This window comes from Tursiops truncatus, chromosome 7, assembly GCF_011762595.2.
Source record: "Tursiops truncatus isolate mTurTru1 chromosome 7, mTurTru1.mat.Y, whole genome shotgun sequence".
Taxonomy (NCBI): Eukaryota; Metazoa; Chordata; class Mammalia; order Artiodactyla; family Delphinidae; genus Tursiops; species Tursiops truncatus.
Genome location: NC_047040.1, coordinates 57,108,653 through 57,130,703, shown reverse-complemented (window position 1 = coordinate 57,130,703; position 22,051 = coordinate 57,108,653). Strand labels below are relative to the sequence as shown.

The 22,051-nt window shown below is 42.4% G+C and overlaps 1 long non-coding RNA gene across 1 annotated transcript; it reads left to right on the top strand.

Annotated features, from left to right (window-relative positions):
• The first annotated feature begins 18,938 nt into the window (after nt 1-18,938).
• LOC141279073 (uncharacterized) lies at nt 18,939-20,447 on the top strand. The gene is made up of 3 exons (XR_012332825.1): nt 18,939-19,037; nt 19,154-19,230; nt 20,231-20,447. It is a non-coding gene; the product is annotated as an uncharacterized lncRNA (long non-coding RNA).
• Nucleotides 20,448-22,051: the final 1,604 nt, after the last annotated feature.

Below are 22,051 nucleotides of genomic sequence, written 5' to 3'. Positions count from 1 at the left end.
ATATAGGAACTCTACTGACACCAATCCATTCTGACACTGAATTTGGAGACTGAGCCAGGATTCCAGGAGGACCTCAGTATCAGCAGATTTTAGTTGCTACCCACAGGCCACTTCCTTCTGGGTCACAAAGTTCAAATTTCAAGGGAGGAATGTTATTGGTCTGACTTATCCTTTTGATTCAGGCTACAAGTGATGAATCATCAGTTAACTTGGGGACAGGCCCTTTCCCCTCAGGTCAGTGTTCACCCTTGTGGATAAAGCGAAGAGCGGGGGCATGTGCCCCACTGACCACTCAGCAGAGGCCATGGGCAGGAGTAGATTCTCTGGGAAAGGCACGCTCAGATATGTCTGATACAACTGGAGACTAAAGGAGCTTTCCAAACAGTGAAAAGACAAATGCTTCTCAGATTTGCATGAGGGAAGACAAAGATGGAAGAAAGAGGAAGTACAGTGTAATGATGTATTTATTAGCTACAGTGACTTCACCCACGTTTCACATGTGTTGGTCCCAGGAGATAGGGAATCTGGGTTCTGTAACCCATGACATCAGAGATAAGTAATTTAAATTTTATAAAGCTTAGTTGCCCTCTTTTTTTAATGGATAAAAATTCTCCATGCCTTTCAGAAAGTTGGTAAAGACTTAGATCCATGATTCCATCGCAACAGAAATTTCCATCGCGATAGAAATAGACTTCTCCAAGAAGTGAGAACAGAAGGTGCTAGAGATATTTTAATATTACATTCACCCTAGAAAACATAATGAGTAGTCTTCAAGGGTCAGCACACCTTCACCCCTTGGAAATTTTGGATATATTTGTATATTTCTAGAGCAGTGGTTCTCAAACCAGGGTCAATTTGGCCTCTCAGGGGATATCAGGCAATGTCTGGAGACATTAGCGGTGTCACCACTGTTACTGGCATTGAGCGGGCAGAAGCCAGCAATGCCACTAAACATCCTACAATGCACAGGAAGACCCCATGACAAAGAATTATCCGGCCCCAAATGTCACAAGTTCAAGGTTGAGAAACCCTATTCTAGAGTGAGGTTCTGTAGCAAGCATTCACCACATTCTCAATGGGTCCACGACCTAAATAGGGTTAGAAAACGCAACTCCAGACTCTGGCAACAGGCCACAGAGAGTTCTGCTTGATACCCTCACTTCATCAGTGAGGCTCTTCCACCTGCACCCAGGAAAAGGCTCCCCACTTCCCTCTCCACACATACCTCTAACTCTACCACTGCCATCACTCATCTTGCAGAAAAAAGAACTCCTGTTTAAATGCCAACTCACCTTTGAACAAACCAGCTCTCTAGTGACCTGCTTTTCAATTCTCTGGGCCAGTTAAAGGCCCTTGGCATTTCACCCCTTTGACAACCTCACCACCCCAACATGTCTTATCACCACACACATATCAAGCCACAAAGTCCTTCTCAAGCCCAGCTGGCTTCTCTGTGACTCATGCTGGGCCAATGACAATTGCCCTCTTACCAATAATCAACTACCTTTTGGCCCTGTCGGCTGCACACTCTGCCTCCACCTCCATCCCCCCTTCCAGTCTATATACAGACAAATCAGACTTTCTAAAAGGAAAGACAAAGCAACAAAGCATCCTTTCCCCACTAAGCAAAAGGGAGCTCTGCCTTACGGGAAGCAGTTAAATGGGGACACATTACGGCCTGTGTGTTGGTGCTGACGTAGGCGGGCTTTCTGAGCGAACAGGGGTTGAAGCCCTCCCTGTGAGATGCACTCAGGTCTCTGCCTGGAAGGGCATGTGTGCCCTCTGTGTGGTTTAAAACACTACCAACAAAGTATAAATACACACAATGAGCTACCACAATAAAACACAGCCTAACATCACCCAACCTCCACCATTATGTGCTATTAAATATTTAATTAAGAAATCATACGGGGCTTCCCTGGTGGCGCAGTGGTTAAGAATCCGCCTGCCAATGCAGGGGACACGGGTTTGAGCCCTGGACCGGGAAGATCCCACATGCCACGGAGCAACTAAGCCTGTGCGCCACAACTACTGAAGCCCGCATGCCTAGAGCCCGTGCAACAAGAGAAGCCACCGAAATGAGGAGCCCGCACACAGCAATGAACAGTAGCCCCCGCTTGCCACAACTAGAGAAAAGGCCGCGCACAGCATCAAAGACCCAACGCAGCCAAAAATAAATAAATTTATTTAAAAAAAAAAAAGAAATCATATGAAGCAAACTTATATACACAATAAACAGAGAAGAAAGAGAAACAAAATGCAGGTGTAGAACAGAGCCCAGCCTGGTAGTAAGGACCATTTTCATTTGCTTTTACCCAGGGGCGTTTGTAGAAAAGATTGTTTTGCCAAATATTTATCTTTTTCTTCATTATCTTGAAGCATGTCTTTTCCAGAAAGAAAAGACATTTAAGAAGTTATATATACTACCGAATGTAAAATAGTTGGCTGGTGGGAAGCAGCCGCATAGCACCGGGAGATCAGCTCTGTGCTTTGCGATGACCTAGAGGGGTGGGATAGGGAGGATGGGATAGAGGCTCAAGAGGGAGGGGATATGGGGACATGGGTAGGCATATGGCTGATTCGTTTTGTTGTGTACCAGAAACTAACACGGTGTTGTGAAGCAATTATACTCCAATAAAGATCTATTAAAAAACAAAAAAGACATGTTTAAACCATTCAGAAAGTTTAATTTTCTTTAAAAATGGTTTCTGGAGCTGAGATCTTCTCCAAGTTTCTGGAGCTGAATTTTCACCTGATCACCTGGCATATGTTACGTCTGACCTGAGTGACCCTCCGGGGGCCTCTATCAATCACATGGGATTTTCCTTGGACCCCCCCCCCCCACCTGATGAGATCTGCCTTCTACTGGTATCTGCTGTCGCAGAAAAGCAAAAGCCAGCTCAAGAACTGAAAGGTTGTTTGAAACAAAGGATTTGGTTTTCTAGAAGCCCATTTCATATCACTGTGGTTATAAAGCAAACTTCTTGAAGAACGCCAGGGAGTTTTGAAAACTATAGTCCTGAGCGGCTCGGGCCCATAAACATAATCAAAGTCTGTATCAAGTCTATACCTCCGGCAGTAGTAACAAATGACACAAAACAGTATAAGAGGCTGAACACTACTCAGAGAAGTTAATGAAACATGAACGAAAGTAAACAACTGCCTTCCACGCTGTAAACCAGCTGGGCCCCATCCTTCTGATGGGAGATGGGGCTCAAGGAAAGGGAGGTGCTGGCTTTCCAGCAGACCAGTTCCTGCTCAGATTTTATAGGACCTGCCATATCCACGATGGCAGACCCAGAGCGCAGTGTTGAGACTGTCTCCTGTAGCCTTGACTCGCCTGAATCACATTCTGGAGTTGAGAAACTAAGCTAAATCTGACCTTGAAGCTTGGCAGCATCTGAGGGTGAAGGGTTAAGGATAAATTGTTCTTGAACAATTTCTCCAGGGGGTAATATTTAAAGAAAATACAAACAGAATGACACTTTTTCCATGATGTCCTCCAGCTTCTTTGTTCAGAAGAAAAACAAACAAACCACACAATGGACTTGGTGCAAACGAAAGCATACCTTGCTCCCTTTAAAGGGATGGATTTGGAGCACAGGATAAGGCAGCGGTCAACTCCTCCAAAGAAAGTGGAGTTTTCTTTGTACCATCCCAGCCTTGAAGGGCATCCTCAGCAACAAGGCTGTCTTCTTTTGAGGACAAGAAGACCTATTTCCACTGCAACAACATGAAGATTCAACTCCCTCTAAAATTTTTTTTCCAGAAAAAGCTCTTACAGGAGGAAAGCAGTTTTTCTGCATATGACATGGCTGGATTTAGACAATCTTCCTGCTAAACAGATCTACAGAATGCATTCAAGAAAAATTCCTCCAAAGATGGAGAGATTCAAGACTTCAATCATGATTTTGCACATACTTGCATGGATACTGCTCAACTAGAAGCACAGCAGTTATATCTTTTGCTACTGTCAAAGTCAGGCAAAGATGTGATTCCTGAAACTCATTTTTACACCACCAGGATATGTTTACTTTACTCTGCTGTTAACGACGGCCTGGGTAGATTCAGATGTAACATATGAACATAAAGGTTACGAGTATCACTGTACATTATGAAAATGGCTGTAGTGGCCAGGAGGAAAAAAGAAATCCAGGTAGAAATAAATGAGGGGATTAGTTTATTCACGGAATATTTGGAGTCTCAGCCTTCAGCTAACTCAGCAATCCTGCCTCAGCAATTACACCAAAGTCAGGCCTTCAGCATTTTGCATTTTTGCACCTGAAGCGTGTGAAAGCTCAGTTCCAAACGTCATCCAGTTTTACACTCAGAGGCTCATTTGCTCTCGTGGATCTAAACTAAACCAGCAATGGTCCTCAGCTGCAGGAAGGACTAGACAAAGCAGATCCTTAAAGGCATACAGCTTGAAAATTGTATTATTTTTTAAAGAAATCTGGACATGGATTTCACAGATGATTCAAAAGTGCTTCAGTATTCTGTATTTATGTAAAGTAAAACCATCAGAAATAAAGCCCCCAGCAGGCAAAGGGCACTAGATTTGTTTTGGAGGAGGAGACAAAGGGATGTCATGAAAATGAAATAAGTTTAAGAACCATGAAAGCCAATCCGTGTGGAGGAAAAAAAGAGGAACACGTAAGCAGTGCAAAAAATACAGGATGATAAGTACTACCTGAGTAGGGAGAAGGAGTATTGTAAGTTCAGCAGAGAGCTGATGATACTTCTGAAGTACTGGGAACAGGAAAGGCTGACTAAGAACAAACAAAACCTTATGATAGCTCAGTGAGAGTAACAAAAAGTAACAGAACAAAGAAACACGCCATCTTTTTCTTTAAAATGGCCAAGGGGCTGGAGGAGTTCCTATGCTGTTACAGACCAAGAAATGTCTGGTTTTCTTATCTAGAAAGTCAAAGGCTAGGATGAGGGTGGGGAGAAGAAACAAAACCCAAAAGCAAAAATACATGGGTAGAGTGAATACCAATTTTTCAGATCCTAACAACTCTGGAACTTTATGGAAGAATTCAAAAATAAAGAAACTTATTTTTCTAAAAATTGAGTGCTTATATATTACATACAAGGTATGTATACATACATATTCTCTAAGTAAATTTTTAAAATTTAAGTTGCTAAATGAGAGTTTACTGAAGAAAACCAAAGTTGTTCCAAACATACTCCAACTGGTTGTGGTTAGCTCCAAAATGCTGCTTAGGTGCTATGATTAGATCTATGGGGCAAATCCAATATTCTTAACCAAATACGTGAGCTTATAAAAAAGAATGAATACCACTTTATTGATCAATATTGGTCCTTTATCCCTCTACCCCCAAAATATATTAAGGCTCACTTTCCCGTAAGTTATAAAGCAAGGCACCACCTTGAGGAAAACAAAATATAGAGTTTTGGAACTTGACATAATTTACACTCAGTGCATAAAAAAGAAAATTGGAGGCACTGTATTAAAACTTTACCATACAATGTTCCTTTTGGGGAGACCAACAGACATGGAAACCAGATGCCTTTATTAAAAAAATTATTCTATCAACAGAAAAATGGTCTTGTCTCCTGCCCTTAAAGGTGCTATACTAATTCATAGCCATTTGCTGAAACTTTCTTTACTTTGCCCACCATCAAGCAAGAAGCTATTGATGAATCTGGTTTTTGGTCCACACTACCAATCCAGAACCGGAGTGGGAAAGAGCTAGAGATTAGCAGATGAGGGACCATCTGGAATGGATTTTTGAGTATTATTCCAAGCACAGCACTGAGGTCCAAAAGCAGAACAGTCTTGGAGCAAAGACAAGAAACCACCTGCAAACGTAGGTGGGATTCAGAAAAAAACTGAGGGTGGTGGAATTCACCAGGAAACGATGCAGTATATCCACGCATTCCCTCTGGGAGGCTGGCTCCGTCCGCTACACTGTGAAGAAAAGAATGCATCTCACGGGTTAGACAACTGTCCCTAGAATGAAATTGGTGCAGAAAGGAACTCTGCGAAGGGGCGGAGGGAGAAGGCACCCTGAGAGCAGGCTGTGACCTTCTCTTGGACTGTGCCTCTGCAACGGCCTTCTCTTCCCCAAATGCTGTGAGGTTCAAGAGGCAAGAAGAATGTCAGTTATGATCAACAAGATGACGGGGACGGGAAGCCACACCGGGAATAAGCAGGGTGCCCATGAGGAAGGAGCGGGCAGGTAGGAGAGAGTGAAGACATGCCCTGAAGGCTCTGTCAAACACGAGCCTTTTCAACAGGCTGTAGAGAAGCTTTAAAACACTGATGATCAAGGCAACCTCTTAGGCCCTGTCTTGGGATTCCTCTAATTGCCATGTAATAGCTAAAAAGTAGCAAGTCTCTCCTTTTTCTCATGGAGTTTGTAATGTTATGAAGTCTCTTCTCTCTCTTGTGGGCTTATCTTCTTTCATAGATCACTCTAAGTCCAACACCTTTACTTGCAAGGTATGTTTCTTTCCTGTTCTGCCCTATTGTGGATCTTTCATGTATATATATAAATAACAGCATATCCCTCCCTACCCTGACATCCTTTCAGCATATCCACTACTAACTGACCATGCAATCTAAGCCATTGGCATTGCGTTGGCCATCCTGACATTAAAGTGGGATCCAAGTTGTTGAGTCTTGTTTTAGACCCCTGTAGAAAACCATGGGGCTTAAAATGAAATGATCATGTGGGTTACACGTGTATATCTATTTGTCCAAATGATACAGTTAAGATTTTCTGATGTATATACATTTTATATCTAAAAACTTGAAAAGTATTGAGTAGGGGACAGGAAGTGAGTAGAGGTAGATATGAAGCAGAATAATGATGACTGAAGCTGAGTGACTGGAACATGGGAGTTCAATTCGCTACTCTGCTTACTTTGTGTATGTTTGAAATTTTATTTAATAAAAAGATGAAATGGTGGCTCTTCCCTATGTACTAGGCCACAGCCATGTACATATACACACACATGCATATTCCAGAGGAGTGGAGGCATTAGTTATAGAACCATCTGGTCCTGATTTTATCACGTGGCTCACTCTTCACCCAGCAAGGAAGAGAGGGCTTCGACATCTGTCAGCTTATCCAACACTTTGCATTGACTTGAAATTTTAGGTATGAAGTCATTTTTACTTTTTTCTGGTCTCCAAATGGGAGCTGTACAACTGGAACACATCTCCTCTGCACTGAGATTTTGAATAGCACCACTTTAAATAATCCTCTCAATCCCTTGACACCATCCAAAACATTCGACGGCACTCCATTATATGGAATGAAAATGGAGTCTGCAATGTGATACCTCAGGGAACAGCCAGGTATGTGACTAAATACTTTCCCCTAAAATTCACTTCAGCTGATGGTACTATTAGGGGTCCTGTTCCTCTCATCCTCATCTGGTAGTTTATTTCCTTTTTGCTGGTACATTCTTAAATTACCAAAATACTGTATGATATAGGGTTTCTCACCAACTCTCTAGCAGGTTTATTTCACCACCCTGGCATGGGTTACTTCCCACCCTGTTCTATTTTTCTCACTTTTGCTGCCTCTTCCTTAATATAATCTCTTAAATTCTCTGTAATAATTTCTGTACCAAGTATATTTATCCCATTTCCATGAACAGAAATTTATTGCATTAAAGAGGAAAAGCTACATCCCAGATATCTTTACAAATTGTCTGTTTATAAACCCCTCCATAGTCATTTTACTGTAAGATAAAATATTTAATGATTTGGACTAACGAGGGATAGCCTAGTCTAACTTGTGGAATATTTAAAAGGAAATATCCTATAAAATAAAAACTAATACACTCAGTAAAGGACAGAGGCTTACAAATTATTGGAAGTAGGAATGCTTACAGACGTATGCTGATGAATAGACAAAAATGCCTTTTAATTAGCATACTAACGGTTTTTTGTGTTGTTTTGTTTTGTTTTTTAGCACATCTTGGCTTCTACAATACCGGGAACCGCATGCCTTCCTAATGAGGTTGATATGTAAGCCCACTTCCATTATTTGTTTTACAGATCCTTTCTCTTGCTTTAAGTGTAAGATAAACCAGGAAGACCTCTGCCTCCATTTTCATAAATGTTGAGTCCCAGGGGTCCAAATCATGAAGTTCAACTATCATATAATAAAGTGATGGTTTTGAGCAGCAGTAATCTGACTTATTTTTGGTCTAAGTAGCAATTCCTACTCTGATTTTTCCTCACAAGAGGTATGGTAATGCCCACAAAATAATTCACCATTACCTCCCATGGCTTAATTGCAAAAATGTAGAAAAGAAAAATCCTGAATGCATTCAAACTAGACACAAGAAAGTGATAGAAAATGGCTGGTAAACAGCACGAATTTGAGGGCTGACATCTTGGAGGCAGATGGGACTGACGCTGATTGGTCAGGTGGGTTTGCCTAGGAAGCCCACCCATTGCTCCTCACTCCAGCGGCCCTTAACTCAGGTGCCCAGGCCAGACATGGTCTGCTTTCCTTCCCAAGCACATGACTCCCTGTGAGTTAAACCTTTTATGCTGGGTAATCCCAGGCCCGGACCTCTTACTTCCTGCCCTTTCCTGTCAGCTAGAAGTGCTTCAGCCTTTGTCTCAAGCTGTATATTGGGACCTTATGTCAAAGTGTTTTAAAGTACCTTTATCACTGGGGTCCAGGCTGAGTATGCATCCTTGGACCCAGCTGTGGGCTTTGAGCCCAAGCAGAAAAAGGACTTCAACGAGGCTAGTGACTGAATAACCCAGAACAAATAAAATGGTACTTAAAGCGAGGTGCAATGTCCTTGATGCACTAAAACTTGAGCATACTTCCACATCTAGCTAAGGTGAAGAATAATGGTTAGAGCATAAATTTATTACTCTGGTTCAGTCTTGAGCACATATGCAGGTTATTTCATTAGGGAAAATGTGTCATAAGTACAGGTTAAAATGAACTTGACATTTGAGATCAAGAGAAGAAAAGGGAAATACACTGAAATCCCCAGACCAGAGCCCTCTCTTTTCTCATCTAAGCTCCTCTTCATTAGCTACAAGTGGATTTTCCAGATTGTGGATTTTCAGAGGCAAATTCCTCTTGTGTTTCCCTCTGTTATCCAGCTCAAAGTAATTTGGATGTGTCTGAGCAAATCATAATTAGGTAGGAGAATCTGCTAAAAAAGAAAGAAAGAAGGGAGGGAGGGAGGGAGGGAGGGAGGGAGGGAGGAAGGGTAGCCCAAGAGTATCTTTAGAGTTAGTTTGCATACTTATCTCTGGAAACTCTAAGTTAGTTTCCTAGGTAAATGTCCATGGCTATTTCCAAAACCATTCCTAGGATTATACTGTATGTACAGGTGCTTTTGTATCTATGTGAATTTGAAAACTTTTCAAAGATTCCTGGCTACCTGAGAATGGACTCTCAGGGAGTGGGGTTTTATTTATAACCCAGCACCCTGCGTGGGTGTTCTGGGTGTGGGGACTGTACTTGAATCAATTGGTAAGTTTGCCTTCCAATTCTGAACACAATGAAAAGAGATCCAAGAAGCACTGCAAACAGGACACCTGAGGTAGCAGAAACAGAAGGAACCATGTTTCTAGCACCTACCAGGAACCAGCCACAGAGCTAAACATTTCATATACATTATTGTAATGAATCCCACTTCCTCACCCTCTCCAATCCTGCCACCCTCCATTTTACAGAGGGAAAACCAGGGCTCAGACACAAAGTAGCAGGCTAGTAAGTGATGAAGCCTGGACTCCCGCTCCCGCAGCACCAACGTTTGCTTGCTGGTTAACCCCTTGACCGCTAGATTTCTGATAATAGATTAATGGCAGATTGTAAGACATTTCAGACAGTGTGCCACAAAACACTTCTTGGAAGATGTTTCCTGCTCCTTGAACATAGCCATGGAAGGTGAACTCACCTAATTTGCATGTGATTGCATATGACACCTATGAGAAGGACACTAAATACACTAGGTGACTAAATCAGGATTACAGAAAATACTGAGTAGCTGGAGTAATGGACTCAATGGAAATAAGATGTTACTATAAGGAGATAAATATTAAATTCTGCACATAGGGTAAAAAAAACAATAGTGCAATAATATGCGAGGCAGATAAAATTTAAAAAGCAACAACTACAGAAAATGTTTTAGTCAACGATGGAATCAGAACAAGTTCATAGGTTCACATGGGTACGTACACATGATTCTAAGCTATATTAAAAGATGTGCAAGATCTACAATAAGGATGGTGACCATCCCATTGCAACCTGCATCGGTCAGATTACAACCTAAAAAGAACATTATATTTGTTCAATAAATATTTATGCCAGGTACTGTGCTAGGCTTTGGGGATCTGGTGGAGAACAAAATAGACACAGTCCCTGTGGTCATGAAGTTTAATAGTCCAGCAAATGCAGGCAAAGTGAAAGATGCTCACAGCATGGTAAGAACCTAAAACTATGTCTTAGAGAACGATAAAAGGAATGGAGCATGTTTAGCCTTGAGAGAAGTCTTCTCTTGAAGAACTTTTAAAAAGTTGTTGAGAAAAAAGGAACCATGTTTCATGACAGATTATTTAATATTCCAAATATGTTCTTGACCTCTCTGTGAAAGATTATACATCCTTGACCCCAAAATGTGAGGCTTGACCATGCGACTTGTGATGTTCTCCCCCATGGGAGAATCGTATGTCTCCACCCACTTTGGCCTCTGCAGCCACAGGACATGCTTTGGCCAGTGAAACGTAAGCAGAAGTGACTATGTAGAGAAAATGCAGCTAGCCAAAATTAAAGGTGGCAGTTCATCCTTGTTTCAGCTAGAAAGCAGCTGAGTAGTTTGGTTTCAAGCAGTAACAGAATATTCAGTTTATGACCTAAAAAAAAAAGCTCCTTTTACCAAGCACGTGTTACCTTAGCCAAAACCAGAAGTAAGGTTAAGTTCACTGATAAATCCAACAGAGGATTCAAGGCTGCATTCTGATCATTACTATTTCTCAAAATTAGGTGTCCCACCTATCATTAACACATATTAGTGTTGCCAATTTCACTCTAATTGTGGGTTTGATTCAACTTGTTCAAATCAATTTTATTGATATATAAGGACACCTACAATGTATCACATGCAGTTTCAGTTAAAAGTTTAGTGATCGGGCTGCAAATGAAAAATTGATGCTTGGCTTTATTACTAATGCTATTTACTCTACTCTTGCACAGTAATCTGCTTCTACTTAAGCGTCCAGCATTAGGAAATGAGTTATCATTGGTGACCTCTAAGTCAAACTGTAAAGATGTCAGATAACTTGGGGTTTCCTTGTACACGAAAAAGGAGGATAACGTGCTTATTCTCCTTCATTCTGCTCTTTAGTAGGCACTTCGGAAACTCATTTATTTCTTTCTTGCAATTAAGACCTGCTGCTTCTGTGGTTAAGAATCCACCTGCCAATGCCGGGGACACGGGTTCGAACCCTGGTCCAGGAAGATCCCACATGCCGCAGAGCAACTAAGCCCATGCGCCACAACTACTGAGCCTGTGCTCTAGAGCCCACGAGCCACAACTACTGAGCCTGCACTCTAGAGCCTGGGAGCCACAACTACTGAGCCCGCGTGCCACAACTACTGAAGCCCGCACTCCTAGAGCCCGTGCTCCGCAGTAAGAGAAGCCACCGCAATGAGAAGCCTGCGCACTGCAACGAAGAGTAGCCCCCACTTGCCGCAACTAGAGAAAGCCCGTGCACAGCAATGAAGACCCAACACAGCCAAAAATAAAAAGATAAATTAATTAATTTTTTTAAAAAAAGCAAAGAAAAAGGAACTGCTGCTTCTAAATGGACTGCAGAGTGAACTTCAATTAGGTCTTGCTTTCTGGGGATATGTCCTGCTAGCTGCTCCCTTTCATTTATTCCAAATTCTTACAGATGAATTTAAATTAAGAATCACCTTTATAACCACCTGAGCACACTGTCCCTCTCTTTAGGGGAGGATACTATCCAAGCCATCCTTGCTGGGTTGGAGAGATGTCTCAACTCCAATCTGTACACCTGCCACTATGACAAAGGGCAAGGTACCCTTTTTTTACATCTTCACTGGTTAAGACTTTGAGTATAAGAAGCAAACATCTCATGCTTATTTTCAAAGCATGCTCAGAGGATACCATGATACTAGAAAACACGGCCTCGTATTTTACAATCCTGGTAGAGAGATGAAAGAAACATAAAGTATGTTTTTTAAAAAGTCAAAGACAAAACATTTTGATAATAGTTCAAGAGAAAATAGTTGATCTGGTACTATTTTCAAATGAATTGCACTAAAAATAATTGTATCCATGTTTGGAGGAGGAAGTGTTAATAATAAACCAGGGTGGTGATGAAGAAATACATGGTAAAGATGAGTCCAAATGGGGATTTTAGAGGAAAGGAGAGAGTTCATTCCCAGAGATAGACCATGAGTGGGAGGTAGGACTGGGAATCAACTATTCTGGCTGTAGCGTCTGTCATGATGCCTCACACACAGTCGGATTTGCTAAATGGTGGCTGAAGGAGTGAATGGAGCGATAGAACTGCTCAGAAAGACGGCCCTCTTAGAAATAAGTCCCAAATGACTAGATTTGGCTCCAATTGTGAAGACTTTACACTCAGGCTACGGAGCTTGGGCTTTATCTTTTGGAAGTTGGTGGAGGTGGGGGGGAAGGTGTTTGCTGTCCGAGGTTCCAGGCAGGCACTCCTGGTAGAGGTCTTGGGCTTTTATCTTTCACTTTCCTGCACCCAAGTCCCTCAGTCTTCACCTACCTGCCTTCCAAGGCTACCACAGACTGGAGTGATCTCACCTGTCTCAGACCTCTCAGAGTATTTATTACCTGTATAATTCATTGGGCAATTAATTACACACAATCTTTGATGTGTCCTTGCAATGGGTCATTTTCTGTGCCAACTTGACTGCCACAAGATGTTCAGATATTGGTCAAACTTTTTCTGGGTGTTTCTGTTAGGATGTTTTTGGATGAGATTAACATTTGAATAAGTAGACTGAGTAAAGCAGATTGCTCCCCTTAATGTGGGTGGGCCTCATCCAATCAGTTGAAGGAACTGGATAGAACCAAAAGGCCGAGCCTCTCCAAAGTAAGAGAGAATTCTTCCTGCCTGATGGCCTTCTAACTGGAACACTGGCTTTTTCCTGCCTTGGAGTTGAACCAAGACATTGGCTCTTCTTGGGTCCTGAGCCTACCAGCCTTTGGACTGGAACACACCATCAGCTCTCCTGGGTGTCCAGCTTGTCAACTCACCCTGCAGATCTTGGGACTTGTCAGCCTCCATAATCACGTGGGCCAATTCCTTACAATAAATCTCTTTACATCTATCTATCTATCTATCCATATAGATATCCTATTGGTTCTGTTTCCCTGGAGAATTCTGACTAATATAGTCCTATTCCTTGTCTTAAACTGTTATTAACCTCTTTTCATGTTATTTAGCCTTTCTGCATGTTGTTAACTTGCCTTTCCACTTCAATTATAAACTTCCTCAAGTCCGAGCTTAGGAAGTCTTCAACATCTGTAGCCCTTTTGGGGAGTTATTAGAGGCCTGACTGCAGAGGGCGGCAGAGCTACCAGATATGGTTGTACAGATCATGCCCCACACAAGCTCCCAACTAAGAGGACAAGTGGGGTAAAATCCCAGCACCAGACCCACCTGCCAAGTGGGATCCTGGAATAAGACTGTAGACCATTTGGAGGAAGAGACTGGGTTTCTAATTCTCAGAGGCACTGAATGGGCTGGTGGAGACCCCAGGCAGCATTTCTGGAAGATCTAAGTCTGGGCTGTGTGAGCATCCCAGAATAATAAAGACTGCCTCTCCGCCTGACACTGGGCAGGACTCACCTAGCTCTACCTTACAACAGCCAGAGCTAAGCCTCAGGAATTGCCATAAAGATTCCACAAAATGCTCTAAAAGTTAAGTGCTCATTCAGCTGACTTGGGATGAGGACAATATACATTATACCAATGATCGAATTCCCATAATTTCAATATTTAAAAGTGTATCACTTGGGGTTCTTAACTGCAAGCACCAGAGCCCAGCTCCAACAGATTAAGCAAAAAGGAATTTACTGAGTAGCTCAGAGAATCACTGGAAAGACTGGAAAATCACACTCAGAAAACAGGTAGAAAAAAATGTGTGTCCGGTAGGAGCCAGGACAAGAACCAGAATGACACACAGAACCAGCCCAGCAAAGAACTCCTGCCATAGCCATTGATCACTGGACGCCTCACCTCTCCCAGCCACCGCTCACACTTGCCACTACTCCTGCCGCCTTGCACCGCTACCCCTGAATGCCAAACCTCAGGCAGGGGCATCTGATGGGCTGAGCCCTAGGGAGACAGAGTAAGAGTATCCAGCATCTCAGGGGGAGGTGGGCTCTGCTTCCTACTTTGTTCCTGACTCACACACAGACTTGGAAGTCAAAAAATAAAAATGTGCGCTCTGTGATTATAACTGCAGACACTTTGAGCGTCAGTTGTGCATCAGAAACAAATTAGTATGTATGGAATAGAAGATTGTGTTAATTTATTTCAACTTCAGTTAAACTCTTCAGTGGGAGATCCTGCAGTAAATATAAATGCTCTCAGCTCCCTAACTTCAGGCAGGAACCCAACACACCCAGCATTTCGTGGAGGATGAATGTCTCACAGATCTCAGCTGAGAGGCATTGAATCAGGGCAAGTTTATACACAGGGAATAGGTGAATTCTCAAACGGGAAAACAAAGGCAGCCAAAGCCTCCTTAATTCTGACAGGTCCTATGTTGCTAGGATCAGCATTAATAGCAAATGCAAAGCAATCACACGTGCATATTTAGCAAACTGCTTCAAAAACACTCAAATGTCTTTTGCTGTCGTAAACCTCACAGGCTTCCTTATGATGAAGCTAGTAAGCACGTGTGAATATAAGGAAAGAGCACAGATTGTCTCACTATTTTCACTTTAGAACCTGTACCAAAGCCCATAACGGTTTTCTAAGTCTTAAAAATTTATATTTTCCTTCTTGAAGGTTACTCTCACAAATCTAGAAGAAATTGTTATGGCTGCTAGCCACTTTGTAGACTGCTAACCGCTAGACAGAGGCCTCTATAGAGAATTGTTGACTGAATATATAAGTGAATAATAATATCTCAACAGTGATGCGTGGATAATACAGGTGAAAAGATTTGGAATTCTTAAGAAGAAAATTGAAAGCAAGAGTGTTAAAGAATAGTTTCTCAACTAAATCACTAACAGTATAGAGTATCATGAATATTATAATTTTGTTTTTGTTTTAAAGAAATCATATATATATGAGTAATAATATATATATATAAGATATATATATATATATATATATATATAAGAGATATATAATACATCTTATTTTCCAAAATCAGGAGATTACTTTTGTCATCTTAAGCCCCATGTTTATCCTGGGACGGTGGGTGACGGCCTGGGTCTTGGGCTCCATCTCTTTATCACCACTGAGGTGAACTGTTAAAAAGTGTTAAAATCCTCATAAACAAAACCAACCCCGGACAGAAGGTTCCTCAGGGACCTTTCATGCTCCTTTCATCTCTGCCCTCTCTGCTCATGGTGTCCCCTCTCCCAATTCTTGTGGCCTCTGGCCCATTCCCATGAGGCCTTGCTCTCAATCAATCCCCATAACCTTTAGCTACTCACTCTTGCTGTTTTTACCATTTCTCTCTGTTTTGATTTTCATTCTGAAAAGCCTTCAATACACAAAAGAGATGAGTTGGAGCAAAAGGCACCTCACGTTATATCACCTCTGCCACATTTCCCTAAAGGCACTGCTCAGAGACAAGACAAGACAAGTCTGGTTAAATCAGTTCTGGCACGAAGAAGACTTGAAGATGAATTCATCTGGAGCAATGTCTCAACGCACTGCCCTCCACGGGAAGAGGATCCCAGAGATGGTGAACCCAGAGGGAAGCCCTCAGGGTTTGATAGACCAGAACCTTCTGGGCAATTCTATGATAATGAGCCCTCTGCCCTAAGGATAGGGCCAAGGAGAAGTCCTATGGGCCTGCTTGTTTACTTAGTAATTGGTCTACACTACTCAGAGTGGGGTCATTTGTCTGTGTGTTATAGGCCAATGGCAGATAAGAACAGAAATAGCAATCATTGAAAAAATATTATAGTAATTTGACAAGGTCTGCCAAATCTAATAACAAAAATATTGGTATTTGTATTTTGTATGTCTTTTTTCCTAATGATTCACTTTTATTGTATTTTACAAAATGTGGATCTACAAAGTATTGGAAATTATTTTTTAAAGGGTCCTTTATCCCTAATAGTCTGATGAGCACTGGGTTAAAAGAACTAGAGCTGAAAATGAATTCTTTGCAGTGATACTTCAAAGTGCTATGATACATAATTCCGGATGATTTTTAGCTTAAACAGAGATTTACTTTAAATAGATCATAATAAGTGGGTATATGGTTTGTGTGAAACGTATTGCCATTACTTGTCCTCATTACCTAGCAATACTAACAACATGGAACACACTCCAGCCCAACAAATAGACTACAGAGAGGTGAATGACTTTCCAAGTCTAAGGAAGAGCTAATAAGACAGTAATAGCAATGAACGTCATTTGGACCCTGCCATTACAATAACAGGGACACCTGCCCTTTCAAGCTAGAATTTGAGAATATGATTGTTTATTTGGCCCTGAATGTTTCTTCATCATGGCTCCAAGGAGACCATGCTGATGGGCTGTGGCCTCTGGCTGGCTCTGGAATACCACCTTGGCTCACGCTGAAGCACGAAAGGTCATTTCAGATCTTGCCCCTGTTTGTCTCCCCTCCCACCACCTGTTACCAAGCTATTCTGTTGGCAGGAGAAAGGGGGGTTTGTCAACGTAGAGGGCAAAGAAAGTTACTGTCATCACAGCAGCTGAATAAGAAGTAGGAAGAGCTGAGCAGCATTTCCTAAAGAATGTTTCCATCAACAGATGAATGAATAAAGGAGATATATAGTAGAATATTACTCAGCTATATAAAAGAATGAAATCTTGTCATTTGCAGCAAAACGGATGGACCTGGAGGATATTATGCTACATGAAATATGTCAAACAGAGAAAAACAAACTCAGTGTGATTTCACTTATATGTGGAATCTAAAAAGCAAAACAAGCAAATGAACAAGCAAAACAAAACAGAAACAAAATAGATACATAGAACAAACTGGTTGTTGCCAGAGGGGAGGGAGGTGGGGGGACAGACGAAATAGTTGAAGAGGATTAAGAGGTACAAACTTTCAGCCCTAAAATAAATATGTCAGGGGATGTAATGTACACATAGGGAATACAGTTAATAATATTGTAACAACTTTGTATGGTGAGGAAGGGTAACTGGTTTTATTGCAGCAATCATTTCATAATGTATAAAAATATCTAATCACTACATTATACACCTGAAACTAATTTAGTATGTTAATTATAACTCAATAAAAAATTACGAAGGGATAAAGAAAAATGTCTCAGCCTTCCCTTATAATAACTTGCATTGAAGGGTTATATCTTGTCATTTGCAAACTCTTTCTCTCTGGTGCTGATTTTCCATTTCCCGTTAAACTAAGAGCAGTCCTCATAGTCTCTTGGTACGATTAGAGAAATTGTATCCCATGTAGTATGCCCAAGAGTCACGAGCTCAGGAAAAGCAGTTATAAAATCAGTTATAAAATTACAAAATATAAAAATATATTTTTCTTTATCTTGAACCTGTTCAAGAGAAAATGGTTCTCTGATCAACTCTTATAGTATAGGTGCAAAAAATTCCATCCCAGAAATATGTTCAGAATTAGGAGAATAAGCTTACTTTTTCTTCTTGGACTGGGTGAGATTTAATAACTCTAATAGCTATTATATCAGATTACATCAGATTTTTGTAGCAATCCAAGGTGACTGCCTAGAGGGTATGGTGTGAGGAAGAGAACGGAGAGACGAACTATTGCAAAATATCTTTCCGACGAGCTACCCGTATACATGAAATTCTACCATTAAAATATTCCTTTTTCCCTTAGTCTGCTAGAGCTGCCATAGTAAAATACATAGACTGGTGGCTTAAACAACAGAAATTTATTTCTCACGGTACTGGAGACCAGGAAGTCCAAGATCAAGGTGCCGGCAAGGTGGGTTTCTGAGTGAGGACCCTGGACAATCAGAATAAACGCCATGTGTGTATCTGCCTTCATGGCTACACAGTGAATTCCTGAAGGGTCAATCAACACGGTTCATTTTTTCTTTCTTTTTTTTTTTTTTTTTTTTTTTTTTTTGGGGTACGCGGGCCTCTCACTGTTGTGGCCTCTCCCGTCGCGGAGCACAGGCTCCTGACGCGCAGGCTCAGCGGCCATGGCTCACGGGCCCAGCCGCTCCGCGGCACGTGGGATCCTCCCGGACCGGGGCACGAACCCGCGTCCCCTGCTTCGGCAGGCGGACTCCCAACCACTGCACCACCAGGGAAGCCCCATTTTTTCATTTCTTATGGCATTTTACATACAGAAACTGCTCCCAATGAGATATTAGCAGCACCAGGAAAAGAGGTTCAGCCTCTGACATAAAGTCCATTACGCTCACCTTAAAGTAGAGGTAATGCTGCCCAGAAAGATTTTAGAAGCAAGAACACGCATAAGATGCCCTGTTTGTGCATTGTTCCTTGGTTTCTTTCACTTACTAAATAAGCAGCTCACCTTCAAGAGTAAAACATCTGTTAATGACTCCAAAAATAGTATTTGCAAATAGATTTGAAACGTTCCCGTGAGGACCGTGATGAAGTGTAGGATATATTTGTAGAATTCTCTCCCAAATAGGTGAGGTCATAAACGAAGAGAAGGGGGGCTGAGGTGGAGAATCGCCCAGCGACAGAAAGAGCAGCGCAACAAAATGTGCTCTCAGCTTTCTGCTGGATTAGTTAAATGGCCTTTATTGTTTTGCCTAAGAGAGGTCAATTAATCACCCAAAGTGTTACCTGACAGTAATTAACAATCAGCAGAGACAAAGTACCAGTAAGACCCCAGAACAACAAAGGGTTTCGTTTGGTTGGGTTGTTCGGTTTGTTTGTGTTCTCTCTCCATATGTCATTGAAAAGGGAGCCACGGACATGTCCTCTTTCCTTTTACAGCTTCATTAGTGATTTTTGGCACCAAGGAAAGGGTGAGAAAAACACAAGTGTGGCAGCTCACCAGAGCAGACCTCCAGGTAATTAGTACAGTCCCACTCCCTCTGCGGTATCATCTTAACAGGGCACTCAGACGTGTCAGACAAACCTTGCCCGAAAGGAGAACAAAGGTAGGTAGCAGGGGCCACCTACCTCTGCCTGAATCAGGCCTAATAATTTTCCTGTAACCCAGAATTGGAATTCAGTTTAGCAGTCCTTCTTTTTACCCCTCATCAATTCTGGGATTTAACACTAGGGTTAGAAATTCCTATAAATGTTCCCCCACCCCTCGAAGGTATAAAAACAAACAAACCAACAAAAAGAATAAACTAGTTAATGCAAGTTTTGGCATTAATGCTTCTGCCACAAGCATGAAGAGACTTTGCAGAGTATGGATCTTCCCCAGACAGAACTCTGAGCATTTGCCCAGAAGACTCTTTTTTATGTGGTCCTTTTCTACATCCCACACAGCTCTCACCCACACCCTCTACAAGGGTTCACGTCTGGCTTCAGGGAGGGCCCTTGTTGCTAAGTCTTCATGGAAACCCATGTGCTCTGGTGAAGCAGAACCTTTAGGTGGGAGACCTTCTCAGATGGTTTCCATGGAAGGCTGTGCTGGTGGCAGCAACCAGGCCCTCCAGCCTCACTACACCCAGGGCTGGGGCTGGGTTTTTATATATCTGGTTCTACTGTATAGGCCAGTAATGTCTGGCTCTAGCCTCAAAATTCTCTGTCTGCTGTGTCAGTAAACTGTATGCCTTGGGTCCCTTTTGTGAAAAGTGTCACAGTGAGGTAGGAGATAGATGGGCCCCAGGCTGAGCAGCTGCAACCGGTCTCCTGCTGATGCTTCGAGATAAGATATCAATACTAGCAGGAGCATCGGGTGCTGACTGGGTGGAAGACAAAGCGACCACGTTTCCTCATTCTTGTGGTCAAGGGGATTTCCCAGCCTGACACATGCACAGAAGAGGTCTTCACTCTAAGGGAGCGACCAAAGGAAGGAGGAGCCGCCAGCCCATAATATGTCCTGCCAATCCCCAGAAACCTTCACGCTGGAATCCATCTTAGCTGAGAGATGAGCGGGCAACACCAGCAAGGACCCTGAGTCAGGCCAAATGTGGGCACAAACAACATGACTGGTTAGAAACAACCTGGAAGACTGCCCCCATAAGAGAAGCCACCCTTACTGCGCACAACTCACTCCAAGTTCACCCATGTGCTCTTCCACATGTACTTTTTGCTTCTAATAAACGCTGTATCTGCTTCACAACTTCTGACTCTTTGCCGAATTCTTCCTTCAAAGAAGACAAGGACTAAGGTCCTACTTTCAGCCACCTCACAGTCCCCCCAAGATCAACACCTTGTTTGAAATAAAAGATGAAAACAGGTTCTCTTCATTATGTAGAAACTGTCTGCAACACCACTCTGAACACCCCTACTTCCTCAGCAGCAGAAGTTAAGGATGCCACTTTTTAACCCCCTCCTGGTTTCAGGAATCTTGAGCTCTCTATTACTTTCCTGCCTGAAGGTCAGTTAGTGTCACCTTCAATAGTTCCTTCTCTTCTTACTGTTAGCTTCAAAAGGATCCTTAAACAGTCAAAATAGTTTCCTATAACTTTTAGTCATTTGTCCCAGTACTGCAACACATCATGAATCATGGCCCCTTAAAGGCCTGAAGGCATGTAGCTCATTCCCTTCCTCCTACTAGTATCTTCCTTGCCAAGCCAAATACCACTTATCCCTTCAACTCTTCCACAGAAGGACTTCCAGACTCTTTACCTTTCTATTTGCCTCTGCTGAGAACATTTCATTTTTGTAAGTTTCCACTGAGACCGTCTTTTCCAGAACAGAACCCATAAGCCCATGTGCAGTGTGACCAGCACAGAGAGGCCACCACGATTCTTCTCTTCTCTGACCCAGATGCTGTACCAGATGTGGCCCAGGGCCCATGTGGGATTTTCATCAGTCTCACTACTATACCTAAGCCCTGTCCCATGCTGGGAAGAGCAGAAGCCTCTGAAGGAAGGGGAGTGAGGCCCTCAGTTTTTCTGGAAGAAGTCAGCTCTGGTCTTCTCTGCTCATTAGAAACACTGCCAACAGCCATTGGTGCCACCCAGCTTTGTACTTCTCCTTAACAACAGCCAAAGGGGTTTTTGATCAGAAGTTCTTGAAGACAACAAAAGTAAGACTGGGAAGAACTGAACTCTCACAGGAGACCTATCAATATAATCAGGGGCTTCCCTGGTGGCGCAGTAGTTAAGAATCTGCCTGCCAATGCAGGGGACACGGGTTCGAGCCCTGGTCTGGGAAGATCCCACATGCCGCGGAGCAACTAAGCCCGTGAGCCACAACTACTGAGCCTGTGTGTCTGGAGCCTGTGCTCCACAACGGGAGAGGCCGTGACAGTGAGAGGCCTGCGCACCGCGATAAAGAGCGGCCCCCACTCGCCGCAACTGGAGAAAGCCCTCGCACAGAAGCGAAGACCCAACACAGCCAAAAATAAATAAATAAATTAAAAAATATATATATATATAATCAATATGCTATTATACAGTTCCCGGGATAAACTTAACCATGAATTCATGTAGCACCAGCTACAAATAATGTGTAAGTGAAACTACAGTGTGTTTCTACTATTGTCTTCCCATCCCACATCACTACAAAATGGGTGAATCCCTTATCTAACAGTGGCTAAGAAAGATATCTATCTCAGTCTTTTCTAGAATGACTGCTGCTTCAATGATTCCATGTTATCCACTGACCAAACCAGTGGCTCCACAAACTAAAGAATGCTTTCTGCCCCTACCCCTGGACCACTAGCCCTGTGGAGCAAGTTGTACAACTGCACAGAATGGGCTCACA